This window comes from Rousettus aegyptiacus, unplaced genomic scaffold, assembly GCF_014176215.1.
Source record: "Rousettus aegyptiacus isolate mRouAeg1 unplaced genomic scaffold, mRouAeg1.p scaffold_m13_p_1, whole genome shotgun sequence".
NCBI lineage: Eukaryota > Metazoa > Chordata > Mammalia > Chiroptera > Pteropodidae > Rousettus > Rousettus aegyptiacus.
The window spans coordinates 16,204,947-16,223,846 of record NW_023416284.1 but is presented as its reverse complement, the minus strand read 5'-3'; the positions used below and the strand labels follow the sequence as shown (position 1 = coordinate 16,223,846).

The 18,900-nt window shown below is 44.1% G+C and overlaps 1 pseudogene; it reads left to right on the top strand.

Annotated features, from left to right (window-relative positions):
- The first annotated feature begins 9,399 nt into the window (after positions 1–9,399).
- On the top strand, positions 9,400–9,518 carry LOC118604997 (annotated as a pseudogene).
- The last annotated feature ends 9,382 nt before the right edge of the window (positions 9,519–18,900 follow it).

Sequence of the window (18,900 nt, the reverse complement as noted above, 5' to 3'; positions counted from 1 at the left end):
TCCTTTGCTACTCAGCCTAAAAAACATAAATCATTAACAAATACAATTAGCAATTCCCCACTTTTAACTGAGGATACTACCTTAGATCTTGCCAGAGTTCTCCGAGAACATCAGCCAAAGCCATTTTAATTTATATAGTCCTTCCCACCGGAGACTCTTTTCTCCCCCCGTTATTAGCCCCCTTAAAAATACATTCGCTCCCTGTACTTCTGTTACTAAGATTCAGGAAGGACTAAGATCTCGCTGAAGAAAAGGGAGGGAAAGGGGAGTTTAGCGCTCTGGTTTCGCTTATTCCGCGAAATTTTTGTTCCCCCCGGACAGGCTCGACCAGCTTCTCTGTCCAGGGTCCTGAGAGCGGGGGGAGCTCTGTCCATGGTGCTGAATAAAAGCCATGCTCTCCTGGCTCCCAGCTCCTAGCTTTGAGAATGCCTTCTTGAGTTTTCGCCTCCAAGTCCTTCCCAGAAAACCCGATTTTTCTCAGCCCTCCAGTGACCCTGACACACTTAAGATGAATGAAGTGATTCGCTTCAATGCTAAACAGACAGCATTTCCAGCTATTCATGTGAGAGCAGTGCAAGTATCTCAAGCTCCCTTTCAGAAAAAGGGGTATAACTATGCATGTGGCCACAGCGGGTGACGAAAGGAAAGACTTTTTTTTTTTTTTTTTAGAAAAAAACAGAGTCGAAGAGAGATTGATTTTTGTTTTGAAATCATTTTCCCCGTTTATTAACACTATGCATAAGAGTACAGGCATTGAAATCAGCTTGCCCATGTATGGCTATTGGCTCTACTGTTGACAGCTACGTGGCCTGGGGCAACTTCTTTAACCTCTATATGTCTCAGTTTCCTCCTCTGTCCAATGAAGATAATGAAAATATGTTACTCTTAGGATTATTATGGAGCTTGATCATGTAGGTAAAACTTTTAAAATAGTGGCTGACACAGTTACATCTTAATAATGTAAATTATTATTATTATTATTATTATTATTATTATTATTATAGCTATAGTGCACATGCTTGTCTCTATGATCTAGAACTTACTGGATCATTTGCCTCCTGAGGACTGGGATCATACATGTGTTATTTCTTTCTGCATCTTCTCCCACACCTTTACCAATACCTAGTACAGTGCCTGGCCCATGTATGGCTATTGGCTCTACCGTTGACAGCTATGTGGCCACCAAGAAGTATGTCCTGAATAGACTTTAATTGCAATAATAAAAATCATTACAATAGTCATAAAACTTATCCTCCTAGGCTGTATCTCTTGGGTCTAAACAATACAAACCCAGGAGGGGTGTAAGACATCATAAAGTTGCATGTGTGGAGGCAGAAGATTCTTTAGGAAGTAAGATATCACTTCTCAGTCTTTTGGATAAGATCAAGTGTAGGAAAGAAGACATGACTCCCAAAATAAATTGATCCTTCATCCCTAATGGGTTGTTTCCATGTGGGCAATGGCGACTCCTGACCAAATCTTCCTTTCTTTGTTCCCTGTCTCAGTGAAAACTTTTTAGGTACCTACTATAATCCAGTCATTTTTTTATCTCACAAGTTTGGTGGAGGAATCAGATAAGTAAAATGCATCAAGTAGTATAATGACCAAAAATGTACCCCCCAAAAATTAAACAAGAAACATTCGCTGCCTTCTAAGAAGTTACAGTCTAGATAGAGAGAGAAGACCTGACATAAATAAGTATTGCAACTTTCTTGTGTATTGGTTTCTGGGCATAATACTACCTAGGCAAAAGGGAAAAAAAGTTGTCTAGTATCAATACAAATAAGATCTTTCCTTTCAAGTACTTGGCCAATTTCCTCTTATGTAGGTTTATATTTGCATAAAAGAAAAAGCTGAAAGAGGTCTTAGTAATAATTATTACTTATTCGACATTTTAAAAGTATTTATTGAGTACCTCCTCTGTATCAGGAATTGTTCTAAATGGAGAGAACACATCAATAAACAATACAAACATAAGTCTCACCTTTGTGAAGTTTGTATTCTGATAGGTGGTAATAATAAGTTATTATTTATTAAGAATACAGGCACTTTTCTTATTTCATTCAAGGCTGTCAATAATTCTGAGTAATAGGTATTAATATTCCCAGCATAGGGGGAGGATTCTGAAGCTTAATGAATCAATATAGCTTGATTAGTGTAGCTCAGCTAATACATGGCAGAGGCAGATTTGAACCCATACATTGGACTCCAAGGCTCACATTGCTTCTACAGTCCTAGTGCGTTGCTGTCATAACTGGTGCTATCCCCATTTTGCCAATGAGGAACAAGGTTTGTGCAAGCAAAAAGACGATGGACAGAGATTGTATACTCAACATGGTTACTAAATAAGATTCTTCTTCCCTGGGCCAGAGCTCTCGTCTGTCATTTCTATGGATCATCCTCTCTAAAAGTCCTTGGCTTTCTAAATCAAAGAGCTAGCCAGAGCTAAAGCTGGTGCTCTTTTAGGCAATCACCCATGTTCAGCTCCCATTTATCAAGTGTTTTTGAGAACTCTGTGGTGGGGTCCAGGGAGGTTCTTTGGAGTTAAAGCCCTGACTATCTGCTAACATAAATGATGGTGTGCATTTGAAAAAAGTATTTCCCACAATGTGTCCCTCAGAATACTAGTTTCATTGGATGATTAATACATCTTACCATTAAAAAAAAATTCTAGTGTAATCTTTTGGAAAATATTGTACTAAGTTTCCTCCGCAGAACTTTTGAAAGCCTTTAGTATGGTTCTGTGCTCTGTGATTCATCAAGAAGGGAATGCAATATGTACAACTTTTCCATTCACTCATCCGAGTCAGCTAAAAAATTTTTATTGATCATCTATTATATGTCAGGTGGCACTGTTTGAAGCATTGGGGATAAATCGGTAAACAAAGCAGATAAACTTCCTGTCCTCAGAGAACTTACATGCTAGACGACAGGACAGACAATAAACAAATAAGTAAAATGTATGGTATTTATAGTTCCAGAGAATTGGAGAATTGGATTAGACGTTAGATAAATGTTCTTCCAGTTCTGACATTCTAAAGCAATATGATGTGTATGAGTGTGTGTGTGTAGAGAGAGAGAGAGTAGGGAAGAGAGAGAGAGAGAGAATTCCTAATTACACTGTGAAGCAATCTGTTTTTGCCCCACGCTATCATCTTCATCCCTCTTCAAGGACTAAGGCTTCCTACATCAAGCAGGACTGTGCACCTCTCACCTCGTAGGCCTGTTGAATTGGCAGAAGGAGGATGAGCCAAGGGAGTCCCCTTCCTGCTTTCAGTCCTGCTCCCCATGCGGGCCTTGCTTCACAGAGCAAGACACCAGGCACTTGCTTTCACCAATAATGGCTTCATTACATTGAAAGGAGACGAGAGTGACCTCAGTGAAATAGACTTCTTGACCCCAGCTGACCTCTGACCCTCACCCTGACAGCCTCTAAATCTTTTCCTTCTGACACATCCCCCACAAGGTACAGACAAGAGGAAGAAATGATGAGCCTGCTATAGCCCACTGTCCAGCGACTGTACCTCACCAGGTGCCCTCTTGTAGTGGAACTCGTCATGCCCAACTGTAATTTCCCTCACAGCGGCTTCTCACTGTGTCTCTGCTCTGGCCTGTGGGTTCCAACTCATCCGGCTGTCATTTACCTAGTATCCATTTGTGTGTGTCCAGTGTTTGTCATGTACCATGGAGACCACAGGCAGGGTATCTAACCAAATGCTGTCATTTCCCAAATGCTACTTTAGGCTAGGTCTTTAACCTACTCTTCCCTGACTGGGCACCCATGTTTATTGTGAGCTGATTATATAACAGACATGCGCTAAGTGCTTTGTGTGTTTTGTCTCTTTCTGTCCTCAACCATCCTAATATGGCCCTCACTTTACTGGAGAGGAAACTAAGACTTAGTGAAGTTAAATGATTTGTCTTGACTCACGAATCACAAGGGTGATTTGTGAGTCACAGCTAGCTCACTTCAATATTCCTGTTCCTTTTTTTTTTTTTTTTACAGTTAAAGTAATTAATGTATGTGGTTTAAATAATCAATCAGTATTGAAAGAATTATAATGAAAAACAACAGTTTCCCAACCACCCCATCCCCTCCGCTCCCATGAGGCAACCTCTCTGGGGGTCATTTCTTTTGAAGGATATTTCCATATCTCTAAAAATATGCGTGTACCTATGTTCCTTGATTTATCGATTTTCGATATTATTTATTGATTTCCCGTTAAGGTAGATGAGGGCTTACCTGTCTTACAGGGCACAGCTCCCCTTTCCCCTTCCTCCTAGTACAATTAAATCACCATATTCAACTAAATTGGTAACTAGTGTTTACACTGTCATGATTATAGAAATGTTCACTGCATTGCCAAGTAGTATTTTATAAGAAAATTTCTTATGCTATGTTTTATTTTCCTGCCATTCTCTCTTTCCTTCAACATTTGTCATTGAAATATCCTCAATTATTTTCAAGGGCTTCATCATATTACCTTTTCCACTAAGGCTTCATTTTTCCCAGAGCCTCTTTCCTGAGGCCCTTCCTCCTGGCTGCTCTCTGTGCTTGCTTTCCAGCTGTTACCCTGGGGCTTTCTCTCACTACAGTGGCTGGAGCCACTGTTTCCTGGATCCCATGTGAACCTCTTTGTTCACCCTTGAGGAGCATATCCTAAGAAAGGGTGCATGGGAGTAAAATTTTCTAGACCTTAGAAGTTTGAGCGTGTGTGTGTGTGTGTGTGTGTGTGTGTTTTAAACCTTACTTCTTTGATGGTTTCAAAGCCATACTCTTTAACATTCTGCTATGCTGACCCCTAACAAAATGAAGAAAGACACTTAACTTCCTTTGAGGATATCAAAGTGGAGATGCCTTTTCCCAGTTCTAAAGTTGTGAACCCAGAGTTCTCTGAAGAATAAAAATTACAATAGTTAATGCTTTTCGAAGGTTTGACATGTGCCAGGCACTAAGCTGAGTGCTTTACAGAAATTATCTCAATCCTCACACCAAACTTATGAGATAGGCATGTTTATTGTTCCTATCTTACAGATGAAGCTCACAGATGGGTTAAGTAACTTGACGAAGGTCACAGAGTAAGTGATAGAGTCAGGATTCAAACCCAGGTAGGTTGCCTCTGGAATCAGCTTTTGGATTCAATAATCTATACTTCCACACTGAGAAAAGACTTAGAAGTTAGTATCTTCAGATTCTGTTTTCTTCCTACCCCATTTTGTAAATGTGGAAACAAGACCTAAAATCCAAATGATTTGTTCAAGGTCCCATAGCTAGTAATAATAAGAACTAGAAACCCAGGTTTCCCAGTGTCTTCCTCTCAATCAGAGAATGGGGATTCCAATTCAGAATTGGCTTCCGAAATTTGGTTTCTTTGTTTGTTTATTGGAAAGGATAGATATAAAAGATATATGCCCCATCAGATTATGGCTGGGACATATAACAGAAGCATATATAATGCAGTGTGAAACAACGGAAGCTAACTAATATTATATATATCATTCACAGGGGAGGTGGCATTGCATTGAGCGTTGTATAGGATTTTGAAAGCCAGGAAGGGCAGGATGTTCCAGAGGAAAGAAACAACAGAAATGAAAGCAAGGAGGCTTGAAAGTGAACAGCTTGTTTGAAGAACAGCCTCTAAGTTTGGTTCTCACATCGGCAAGTACTCCATGTCCCTGTGGAGACATACGGAAAGACTGTACTCCTTTCATTCAATCTCTAACCACACACTCATTCAACATTTTAGCAATAATCGAGATAGAATAGGATGATAATAAAGTTCTGGGTTCTAGTCCTAGCTCTGTCATTAACTCATTGTGTGACCTTGAGCAAATCTCTTCTTATCTGGGCCTCAGTTTACCATTTATCAAATGTGAGTGTACATTTATGACCTCTAAGTCTCCTCTTGCTTTCTGCAATTGTGATAATTACAGAGCAAGAATGGGACAAAAGGCATTGAAGTATCCTTGACTTGACTCTGTTAGAATAAGGAGGGAAAAAACATCTATTAAGTTCTGCTATGTGCTGGGCATAGCCTCATTTAACTATTCCATGAGGACGGTGTTGTCTCCCCATTTAACAAGAGAAAATTGAACCTCAGACTATTTGATTAACTTTCTCAAATTCTCCCAGCAAGTAACAACAAAATAAGAGCTTACATGTATATGTGTTCACCATGCACCAGACACTGTGTCAAGATCCTGCATTAGCTCATGTAATCCCCCAGAAACTTCACGATGTGAGAATTCTCATCTCCAATTTTGCGATGAGGACAGAGGAAGTGTCTGATGCCATCGTCTGTGCTCTTAATTACTAGGCTACACTTCATCTCAGTGCTGCCATTCAAGACGGCATCAAACTTCATATAAGCCACTTCAGAGTCGAAGCCTCCAGATGACAGGAGACTGTCCCTTTCCTCTCCTTACCAGTGGGCCCCCGTGGTTTGGCCATGGAAGAGGAAGGGCAGCAGAAGGACAGGTGCATGGAAGCTGACCCTTCTCTGCTCTAGCCTCTTCTAAATGCAAGCAGCACTTTGAGATTCTAAGAGATGCCTCCACTACTATTCCATTAAAGGAGGGAGTATAGAGTGAAGAAGAGAAGGGAGATCCAGGAGCCTTGATTCCAAGACTCTTAGAGCCAAAATGGACCTTGCCAATCAGCTGATTCTTTCAGATCCCAAGCTTGATATCAATCATCAAACCTCCAGTGACAGAGAGAGCTTACTGCTTTTGAAACCTTGCCCATCTCCTGATAGTGGAGATTGTTAGAAAAGTTTTTATGCCCCCCCCGCCCCGCCCATTGAATTGAAGCTAATCTCTATAGCCTTTACCCACTAGAGTCTTTAGAACAAGTCCCTTCCTCTTCTGCAAAGACTCTAGGGTCAAGCTTTCTGTTCAAACCCCAGTCCCATCTTCCTTAGTTGTGTAACCTTGGACAAATTTGTTAGAGGCTCAACGCCTCGATCTTGGCTAATTTCTCACTGTTCCTGTGGAAGTTAGCCTAAGGTCAGATTTCCCCAGCTTGATGCTCAGTGATCCAGAGCCTCTTTCCATTGTCTGTGCATTACTTTGTACAATGCTTTCCAACCACACAGTGTTTTCCCATATGTTATCTCGCTAGAGCCTGGAAAATGGAGCTGCTGAAAAAGAAAGGAGCCAAGATGGCCTGTTTTGCAGGTGAGGCAGCTCTCTGGCCCCAATACCAGAATCACCTCCAAACTACACTCCTCACTCCCGTTACCATTAGCATTCCAAAGCCTCCAGATACCTTGCTCTCTTTCTTCCTGGTGTTTTCCCACCCCCGCTTACCCTTCTGCCCAAAGCACTGTTTCTCTTACTTTGCTGATTACTATTCATTCTTTAGGCTGTCACTTCATCCAAGGATGTCTTTGCTTCCACTCACCCAACACCCTCTCATGTGTTCTTACAGAACTCTGCACTCCTATAACAGAGTGTTTGCCCCAGTTAATCATATCTGTATATTTGTTCTTCTCTCCCCCTGGCTACTAGAATGTAAACTCCATGAGGCCAGGGACTATGTCTTTCCTATTCATTGTGTGCCTGGTATATAGCACAAAACTTGGAACAGAGTAACTGCTTATTAAATTTTTGTTGAATGAATAAGTGAATGACTTGCTTAGGATTCCATGGTTTATGATGGCCAAAATTAGAATCTTTCTAAGTCCAAGAATTCTTTTTCCAATTTTCTGAACCTAAGCTAATTCCTGCCCCTATCCCTGCTGTCCGCTCCTGTCCTCACTCAATTCCTTAGAATCTTAGATCATTTATCTGGAAGGAATGTTAGAGCTCATCTGATTGGATCCTTTCCTTTTATAGATTACAAACAACAACAACAACAACAACAACAACAACAACAACACCCTAAGATCCATAGAGGTTAAGTGATTTGCCCAAGGCCATTCAACAAATTGTGGCCATCCTTCCGGATTACTAGATGGCTACTTTCCCACTGAGTTCCCCCATGAACTCAGTTTATAAACTACTGGGGCTTGTCTTGGGGGTGCAAGTAGTAGTGAACAATTTCATCCAAGTCCTTGTTTTCAAGCTCTCTAGTACTCAAAAGTCCAGACACCGAGAATCTGTTCTGAGATGTATCCCAGGTAGAAGTTTCAGGCAGAACAGGATGAAGCTGTGTGTGTGTGTGTGTGTGTGTGTGTGTGTGTGTGCACGTACACATGCACACGCACTGAGGGAGGACCATGGGGAGTTAAGGATACAGACATGAAAACCAGGCTGTGCGGCACAGACCCGCTGTGGTGGGGTCCCTTGAGGCTCCCACAGTGGAAACACCATTCCTTATGCCCCTGAAGCTGACCTTTTGGGGCCAGAGATCAATAAACTGGACTTTAGCTTCAGTCCTTTTTAGCCCTCCAGTGACCACAGGCTGCTCAGAAGAGCTAGCAGGACTCAGGGTCATTAAGTAACTGTCACTCTTCCCCAACCCCACTTGGGGCACTGCTGGGGGAGGGGCCAAGGATAGGAATTGTTATGGAAACATACAGGTATGGTTGATCCTCTACTCACCAAAGGAGGAGTGACCTCTGTGTCTCCTTGACCCCCTTCTCCTTCCTTTCCTCCTCTTCTCACCCAAGATTTCCTCTTGTCATCTCTGTCCCCTCAGCCCTAACTCCTCTCGCTGAACCCCAGCCTCCTTTCTGAGCCTCCATCCTGTTTGCTGCACCCCTTCCCTCACTGAAACCCTGTATTCCTCTTAGCCCAATCTCTTCCGGTGACTCCCCACATACCATTGTGCTGTGTAATCTGGAGATAGATAGTTCACACTTTTTCAGTCAAGGCAATAGATGGGAGTTGCTCATTCACCATTTTCTGTATATCTCATCCCATTAACTTCTCATCTCCCATTCCCATCCCCCACCCCCCAAGAACAAATCCACTCACTGTTCTGGACATAATATTAACAAGATCCTGTTTCAGAAACACGCTCACCGCCCACCCCACTCCCAACCCACCAACTTCCAGTGCTCCTTGTCCACCCATCCTTCCTCACATCCACACCAATGCCCCAGCCCACTTCTGATCGATCGATTAGGGAGGAAGAGGAAAGAGGATCAATGAAAGAATCCAGGCCTATTCTTATTCAAAGCTAGAGGTCCAGGAGGGAGGGATATTAATTGTGGGGAGGATCGGGTTATAGTCGCCACGGAGCAGGGGATGAGGTGGTCCGTAGTGTTGGGGAGAATGGATGCAAGGGTCAGACTATGCTTTGAAGGTTGGGAGGAGAGCTGTGGTGGAGCCGATAGAAGTGAAAGAAAATAAATCGTTAAGAGTTTGGACGTGGTTCCATAGTGTAGCGGTTAGCATGTCTGCTTTACACGCAGAAGGTCCTGGGTTCGCACCCCAGTGGAACCACAGTCCACCGTCTATGGCCGTGTCACCTTGAACATGCTAGATCTCTTCTGATCTTGGAAGCTAAGCAGGGTCGGGCCTGATTAGTACTTGGATGGGAGATTACCTAGGAAGACCAGGTGCTGTAGGCTTAAAAAATAAAAAAGAAAATCAGTAGGACCTTGGCATGAGGTTGGGATCCCCAAGACTACCTCACAGTTAAGAAATTTACGATCCCATTATTCTTCCCAGATCTGAGAGGAGTCCGGGATGCCTGGTACTCCCAGTGTCCATCAGGGGGCGCTCTATGCTCGCATTTCTCCTCTCCTCGCCCACCAGACCCACGCTTCTTTGTTTATTCATTCGCTGGAAAATATTGTTTGAGCACCACTGTGTGCCAGGCACAGTGCACCAGACACTATGCAAAAATTCAGACACAGAAGGGGCAGACAGACTGATAAGGTCTCAGACTTTATGGAGCTAGCAGGGTAGGATTATACTGAATAATCATAATGACTTAAGGGAAAGGGGATCAGACAAAGCCTTCCTGAGAAACTGACTTTTAAACTGAGACTTAACAGATGCCTAAATCTTGACCAGGTAACAATTAGGTAAAGAGATGAGGATGGGTGTGTCGGGGTTGTTTTTCAGGCAGAGGGAACAAAGTACAAAGACCCTGAGGCAGGAGAGAGCAGGGCCCCTTCAGAGGGCAGGAAAGAAGCCTGCCTGTATCAGATTGAGCTTCGGTCTGAGGTTTAACCCTTTCTATTGCAGAACACACACAGCTGGAGCCCTCAAAATTTTTTTCAATGCTCAATTTTCTTCATAATTGCATTTTTTTTTTTTTTGGAGAAAAGAGGAGAGCCAGCAGGGCTCTGGGGCCTTTCTAGAGTAACCAAGCTTGGGAGGGAGAAATTCTGTTCATCCTCTTCCTAAACTCAGAACTTTTTGTCCAGAAGGAGTAGAACAGAAGTAGATTTAGGATGAGCTCCAGGCCACCCACCCCCATCCAATCCCCAAGGCTTCGAGGGGACCCAAGTCCTGGGCTCACATATTTTTATAAAATTGTGCACAAATGAGATAATTTGATCACGTTTGAAATTTGAAATGTGAAATACCAGTAGCTAGTCCGTTAAAAAGTAGTATGAAAGTGTGCCAGGCCATAAATACAAATGTTTTATAATGTTTGTGATATTTTTCAGCTTTTAAAATTTGTCATTTATCATGACTTCTTTTCTTATTTAAAATAAATGTTCGCTTGAGGGTATACATTTTATATTTATAATTTCATATTCCTTTCCTTAAAGAGGGCCTCCTAAATTGTAAAAGCTCCAGGCCGGTAAGAGCTGGATCTGCCCGAGTGGAATTCCAGAGCCCTGTCTGCTGGCTCCAGACCTTACTGGGCCCCTGGCCCCTTCCTTTCTTTTTGATCAGTCTCTTCTACCCCTGTGGTCCACACTCCTTGGGTGGGTAGCCGTTGCGTAATGGAGATGCCAAGGGGAGAGAGGGGTCTTGTGGTTCCTGTGGAGAAGCACGTTAAGGGCTACAGAGAGTTGGAACTGTCCCTCCCCAGCTCCTTCTGACCTGCTCCTCAGAAGAGGAACCACCTTGAACTATCCAAGATGTTAAGGCTGAAATGAGTGTGTGTGCTGAAGTCCATTCATTCATTAGTTTATTCCTTTGTCATGTTGACCCATCCAGCAGCTCTAAGGGGCCTTGGAGACTTTGATGTCTACTTCACAAGTGTGTTTTAGTCCTGAGTCAGAGTCATCTCCACAGTCCCATTCCGAGGTAGGGCTACAGACAAGGGTGGGAGTTATTTTTTCCCTTTGTAATTAATAAGTGTCTTGTACGAACATACATTGAGATGACATAAATATCCTGTTTCTCCCAGTAGTTTTAGTATCTATTGATCAATCCTTGCCTAGATCAATTATCGTTTTGATGGTTAATAAACGACGATTTGCCAATTGCATTATCTGGCTACATTTATTAGGAGAGCTTTTCCTTCCCCATTGTTTGTTTGTTTGTTTGTTCATTTATATCAGACTGGACTCATGGATGCCTCATTTTTCTGTGGGCTTTAATCCATTACTATTAATTATGTTGAAGCTTAAATTGTCTCCAGTTTTACCAGTGGGAACCCCTTCAAAATGGTTCCTGGGTCCTCGTGTCTTCAACTTTCTTTGCTTTCTGGCTGTTCCACTTCAAGTTGTTCTAGGCTCATCTACACCTTCCTGGCCTAGCACTGAGATCAGCCATCTCGTCAAAGAACTAAGTGTTTTAAAAACTGAAAAACTGAAAATGACCTGCAGGAGTCGTGTTTCTAATAGTCTCAAGCTTCAAGTTTGCAGACTCCAATATCTCACATTTGTTGAAAAGCCTTTGGTCTTAGAAAGAGTTGAGCTTGAACAGAAAGCCTGCTCACTGGCTTTGTGACCTTAGGTTATATAAAATGAGGGCAATAGTACCTACCCTCCCCCCACCCCTAAGTTGTTGTGAGGATGTAAATGCCAGAAAAGTAAGAACCATATTTCTCTTCTGACTGCAGCACCTAGTGAATGCCAGTGCACTGTAGAGCAGAGGTCTCCAATCTTTTTGGCACCAGGGACCGGTGCTCCTATGAGATTTCAATGGCTGATGATCTGAGGCAGAGCTGAGGCGGTGATGCTAGCTCTGGGGAGCTGCTGCAAATACAGATGAAGCTTTGCTTATTTGCCTTCTGCTCACCTCCTGCTGTGCAGCTCCATTTCCAACAGGCCACTAATTGCAACCAGTCCTCCCTTGGGGGAGGGGGGAATTGGGGACAAGTGCTCAAGGCTTCGTAACAGTCTTAAAGGAAGAAATGACCCGAGGTGACAGGTATCAAGTGTTAGCATTGTGCCTGGCACAGAGCCAGCCTGCAGCCAGAGGTGGTGACTTAGTTATTGGACGATCTGTTTTGTGGACTGTTTTTGTATGCTCGGAGTTAGAGCTAAATGTCAGGAGTGCACTGGTGATAGGTTATCTAGGGCTCTCTCTCTTTTCAGAGTAAGGATGGGTTCCAATTGAACAAATATTAAAAAAAAAAAAAAAACTGGCCTAAGTGCGCTGGGAAGGAGATCAAAGACAGGCAGTATAGTCTGAAAGAAGATGCAGCTAGAAATCAGTCATCGGCTCTGGAAGGAGCAGGCTGGGCAGGATCCTGAGGTGGAGGACCATGTGGGCACCAGATAATAGCTGGGGGACACAGTTAGAGGCAGACTTCTGGGAGACGATAAGAAGAAGCTTTGTGCTAGACTTGGGGAGACAAGTGAATGAGACCCTGTACGAAACTCCCGATCTAATGTAAGATACAGAGCCTACCCTGTGAGGCCTCCCCACCTCAAGGGGAGACCAGGACACATCCCTCAAGGAGCCCCAGTCAGATGGATGAGACACAGACCCTGCTCTTGAAGATCTCATACCCTGACCTTTCCACCACCAACACTTCCCTCCCCTCCTCATTCTACTCCCTGACCCCCCTCTAAATCCATTTGGATCTTCAGACCCTTGGCTTCTCCCCTATCTGTCCAGGAGGCCTCATGACCTTGCATCAGGCTACATTTATAAAAGCCCCCTCCTTTACTCAACCTCTGGGACTTCCCTGGAAACAGAGTGGTGGGGAGAGTGTAGTTCAAAGCGGCCACCAGACTTATTCCCTCAGGGGTTATTTTGGAAGGTGACACCTTCCCCCTAAGTACCACAGCCCCCTCCCACAGCCTCCCCCGCTCCCAGCACCCACAGCTGCTATGACATCTGGTGGAGAAAAACCTCGAGACCCGAAGTTGAGCCAGTCTGCTCAGGAGAAGCCAGCAGTGAATGATGGTGGGACGAGGCTCCTGCTTGGTGTGCCCAAGTGGACACAAGGTAGGTACAGGACCAGCAGGCTTTGATGCCACGAAAGAGACACTTTGCTATAGAATCTTCTACCCAGGGGTCTGTCTCTAAGGGGGAACTGAACAGCAAGTTCCCAGGGACAGGAGCCCTTCTTCCCTGTACCTATTTTAAGTTGTGGAAACTAAGGAAGTGACCTGAAGAAGCTCCCAGGGCACATCAGTGACAGAATTGAGCTAGAACCCAGATTTCCCAGCTCAGTCCTATGTCTTTTTACAATCCAAATTTTCCCTTTCCAGGAATCCATGGAATTCAGAATTTTCCAAAATGTTTCCTGAGACTTCATGAAGTGTATCAAAAACACAATCAAGGCTAGCAATATATTTTTTTCTTTTAAAATTTGTTGGGAAAAATATGTATAATAAAAACTAAACACATTTCAATGATTGGTCTTTCTGTGACATAATTATCGTCTTTAATAAATGGTACAGCCTATGCAAGTGTTGTGTGTATCCCAACTGTAATGACTGAAATCCATCACCGCATTCTCTTTGAGGCCACACTTCCCATGGGTTACTCCCAGGCAGTGACTGAACAGGCAAGGACAGGAAGGCAAAGCCATCCTGGGAGCTGATGGTCAGTTTTGGATGAAGGATCCCATTGGCTCTGCCGAAATTTTCTTAAAATTGCATCGCAGTCTAAGATTTTTCCTGCCCGACCTCTGTTCCATCCTCTGTCCTCCTTGGGGCCTCACCTGCACCGTGGTCCGCCAGCTCTCACAGCTGCCTCTGGCTCCTTGCCCATTATCCCTCACAGGTAATTTGCCCGATAAATCCCTCCCACATCTAATCTCCTCTTGACTTTTCTTCTCAGAGGACCTGAACTAACACATCAAGAATTCCCACGAGGTTTGTGAATTGTTCTCTAATGCATAAACGCAGTTTTGCTTCAACAAATACTTTTTCATTTTCATATTAATGCATCTACCAACCACATATTGAGTTGCATTTAAGATATTTGATAATTTTACTGTGTTTTGCAACTTGTCTTGTAATTTCAGCATATGATGCTCAATGCTTATTATCTAGTCAAAATCAGAAAAAATGTTTGATCATTTGTCGCAGTTAGTTTGTGATACTTCTGTTGTTTTGTGAAAGGCTGGGCTGTCTCCTTTGATCTGGAGGCCATGACCTCCTGGTAATGTTCTGCTAATATATTCTTACTTTATAAGTGTTCCATAGGAAATGAGTTTGAAAGAAGCTGGCCTGAACCCATCTAAAATGTGCATACGTTCTTAGTTTCTGACGCTGCTCAGGGCAGTGGGCTTTAGATAGCTCCTTCTGGCAGAGGGCAGAGCAGAGTCTGGTATTGCTAGAGTTCACAGGGAACAAATATTATAGAATCTGTACTTGTTTACTCTGCCCAGAGAGGAGGACCCTCAGTTTTGTAGGCCACTTCATGTTGACCCCTTTGGTCTCCTTTGATGTGTTAAGAGTGACCAAATCTAGATGTGATGATATTGTTGGATGTCTTAGGGGTTTTGATCAAGGTAAGAATATTTTCAAGTTAACTTAAAAGATTTTTACTATGAACGATGTCTCAAATTTCTCTCATACACTTTCCACAAGTTGCTCATTTAGTTCTTAAAATGACTCTGTGATTCTTAGAGCACAGGCTCTGGAGTTAGGCTTGGATTCAAAATCTAGCTTGTTATGTAACCTTGGGCAAATCATTTGAAATCTCTGAGCTTTATTTTCTTTTCTGTGAAATAGAAATGCTACCTCCTCTGGCAGGATGCAGTGAGGTCATGTACATTCGAGTGGTGAACTGTGCAAAGGCTGCATCAGACAAGGACTCAGAGGCCGAACTAGGGGATCTGGGAAGCCACTGACGCATTTTCAGTCATTAGCGACAGATGAGTTTGCCTTCCCTGCCACAGTCCAAGCAGAAGAAATGCTCCTGCTCTGCGCTCCTTCAACACTTTCTCTGTTTGTCTCTTAAAGCTCTTCATCATTATCCCTTATTGGGGACTTTTCTTCTCAGACTGGGAGAGTCTGGGCCGCCAGAGCAGGTGTGGAGTCGGCTGAGGTTCAGACATTGCAGGCTGGACCGGATCCCGGAAGCCCGTGTGTGTGAAGACAGAGGAGCCCGCATAAGGATAGAATGGGGCTCTGAGTGAGGGCCCAAGGTCTGGTCAGTCAGCAAGCCCACTTGTCAGAGTCAAAGGAGCTGCTACCATGAGGGGCTCTGATGCAGGCCATTTCTGTTCCTCCACCCTCTGCTGACAAAGTGGGGCCCAGAGTATGTGTGGACATTCTTCTCATCACTGGGAGCAGAAAGTGGTTTTGGTGAGATGGGTGAATTTGCTGGTTCAGTTCTTGGGGAGCCTCAAGAGTGAGTACTGAAAGTCCACGAGTCCATCCCCAGAACCTCCCAGAAATAATGCTCCCAACACCTTCTATTCGTCCAGCCCTTGTTCTGGGCCAGGCGCTAGGGTAAGCACTTTCCATGCACAGCCTGCTACAACCTTCTCAACAACCCAATGTCTAGATCTGTTACTACTCTTCTTCTGTAGATAAGGAAACTGAAACTGAGCAGCAAGCTACAGTGGCAGAGATGGGATTCGAACTCAGTCTGGTTGACTTTGGGGCTTTGGGCTATTAACCAAAATATTCAACTACCACAGGTGAAATAACTGAGGGAGGTTTCAAGGTTAGGTTGAAGTGAAATTTAAGTAATTTCTATTAACATGCTCTTATTTATTCCCAGGCCTGGTGATGCTGGGTGTTTGGATCATTTTTGCATCCTAGGCACCTACCTGGCATCTGTAAATGTCTGTCGTGTGACAGAGCTATGGCAGCAGGAGAAGCTCTGAGTCAGAACTGGGAGCCTTTCTTGTACCCAAGACCCTTGACTCTGGTGCCAAGAGGAAGCTGTCTGGCCTTGGCAGTGCCTATTGGCCAGAGGTCCCCCTGACCTCCAACATGAGCACAGCATCTTAGCATCACGGCATCCCACCTGTTCTCCTACATTCTTTGCTCTTTGTAGATAAACAAAGATGGTAAAAAGTTCGACAGACTTGGCTTATAATTCAGCTCTGCTATTTATGGCTGTGCGGCCTCAGACAAGTTAATTAGCCTTTCTGAGCTCAGTTTATTATCTGTAAAATAGGAGGAGGAATATCCACCTTACAGAGTTGTGGTGAGGAATAAATGAGGGCGTAGATGACTAGCACCTAACTCACTAATAGAAATCTATCACGATAGGAAATTTTCAATTTTTCTTCTCATTATTATCGTTATTTTTTTGTATGCTTTCTCAATCTCATGGCTTCTACAGCCTGTTGAGGAAGATTCTGGGTCCCCTTCTTGGATTCAAAGTTTGAGAAACTAAGCTCAGCTGAACACCTGTAGCCTGCACTGCCCATCCTTAGCGGGCAGAGATGCCTTCTGGCCCTGCAGCAGGGAGGCAGGTCAGAGTTGAGCCTCAGAGCCAGACACCTGAGTTCTCTCAGCAGGGCCGCCCATTTGCTGGGGGACCATGGGCAAACCACTTCCCCTCTATAAAGGTCAATTTTGCCATTGGTGAGCAGGGAGAATTGTATCTGTCTCGCTCATCTCATTGGGCTATTGTGAAATGAGCAGGCCAAGGGGACATGAAAGTCGTCATAAGGGGTCAAGCCCTAGAAGGGGTTATTGTATCCCTCGAAAGAAAACAAGGGATGTAGGAACCCAGAGGAGCCAAGCTGCCTCCTGTCTCCACGGCTCTGACTAGAACTCTTCCTCTTCGTTGCCTGCTTCATTCATTCGTTCAACATGTATTGATTGAGTACCTACTATGTACCGAGTAGTTTTTTAGGCGCTGGACATACAGCAATGAACAAAACAAAAATCTCTGCCCTCATAGTACTTCCATTCTAATGGAGTGAGTGACAAAGACCCTAAATGTAATACGCGTTCATGAATCAGACCAGGCACCACCAACCTCAGGAAGTTTTCTCTTTTCCCCTCTTCTCCCGAGGTTAGACGACTGCCTCTGGCTCCTGTAGCCCAGTGATCATACTGGACTGTAATGTTCAACTTATCTGTTTCATCACAGCCCATGGGGCCCTCGGGGTTAGAGACCTTGTCTCCTTCTCCTTTATATCCTTGGCACCAAGCGTGGGGCCTAGAACCTGGTTGAGACTCGAGACACATTTGTTTAACAAATGAATAAATGACATGGAGCGAGTGTTTTAGACCCTAGGCTTCCAGTCACTGACTCATTCGTTCCAACAGGTTTTGTTGGGCAGCATCCGTGTGTGTGAGACCATTTGGGGGTGTGGATGGGTGTGGATGTGGATACAGAAATAAGATTCTGTCTCTGCCCTGAAGGATGCCATAATCTGAAAGGAAATGGCAGGAAGAGGAAACTACCATCTACTGCACAGGAATCAGACCCCGAGTAAAATCCCTTTTACCTCTTCTTACCTCTCCAGCAAGGTAGGTATCAGTAACCTGCTTTACAGGTGGAGAAAGAGGTTCATAGAGGCTCTATCACGTGCCAACGTTGCACAAGTAGGCAGTGGCTAATGTAGGTCTGAGGTCAGTCCAGGCTGTAATGACACAGGCAGGACATGCTGTGCACCTCGGGAGCTGTCTGTCTAAACCGAGGGCTGCAGACCCTTAGAGGTGGGTGAGATTGCTGAACTGGGACCCGTTTTCAGAAGTTATAGGAGGAAGAAATTGCCCACTGAATTTTAAAGGTGGGGTGGTTGTGGGATGGGGATTAGGGGTCTCTCTAAGGGTGTGAAAGCCCTGGGGCCTGGGGGAGGATGTCCTTGGAAGGCTCTGAGGCTAGCCTATGGGCAGGAGAGGGTGGAGTCAGGGCTCTGCCTGGGCTCCCTGCTAGAGCAGGTGCTCCTTCAAGAAGGCTCCGGGCCCCTTTCCTGCTACAAGGCACAAAGAACATTGCTTACTCTTGGTCAGTGTCAGCTAGATGAATAGATCTTCCTATCTTGACTCCTTGGGTGAGTAACCAAGTTTTTCATCTCAGCCAGATCTTAGCAAAGGACCTGCAGCCCTTCAAATCCTCTTTGTGGTACTCAAATCACCCCAGTTTTCTAGGGTGGTGTCCTGTCCACTGATCAATTTCAGTGGGGGAGATGCTTGTTGAGATAATTTCTTATTGAAACGATGCCAACTTCTTTCTGTCAGCCGACTGGGAACTGGATCCTGTGCTAAAAGTAACAAGCCTGTGTCCAGAATGCTGATAAAAAGGCCCACGCTCTGGAGTTAGATACAAGTGGCTTCACAGTCATTCTTTGCCTTCATAGCTTGATGACCTTAAGTAAATTCTTATCTTCTCTAAGCCTTGGTCTTCTCGTCTGTAAAAGAGGGCCAAGTCCTAATGTGGTGGTCTTTCCCCTGCCCCACTCTCTCACAGCCGGGACAATTAGTCCTATAATGCTTAGCTCTGTGTTTTAAGGACTCAGAGACATGGAAATCAGAGCACACTTCTGGGAGGAGGATGCAGACTGATCTGTTTGGTGCCTCATAGGGGCACAAGCTGTGACGGTCCTGATAAAATAACACAAAATAGCTTCTGTTCATGAAACTATTGTCAAGTAGTGTGCAAGGTACTTAAAATACTTCATATTTAACACCATCTAGGTATTCCTACTCCCATTCTAAAGGTGAG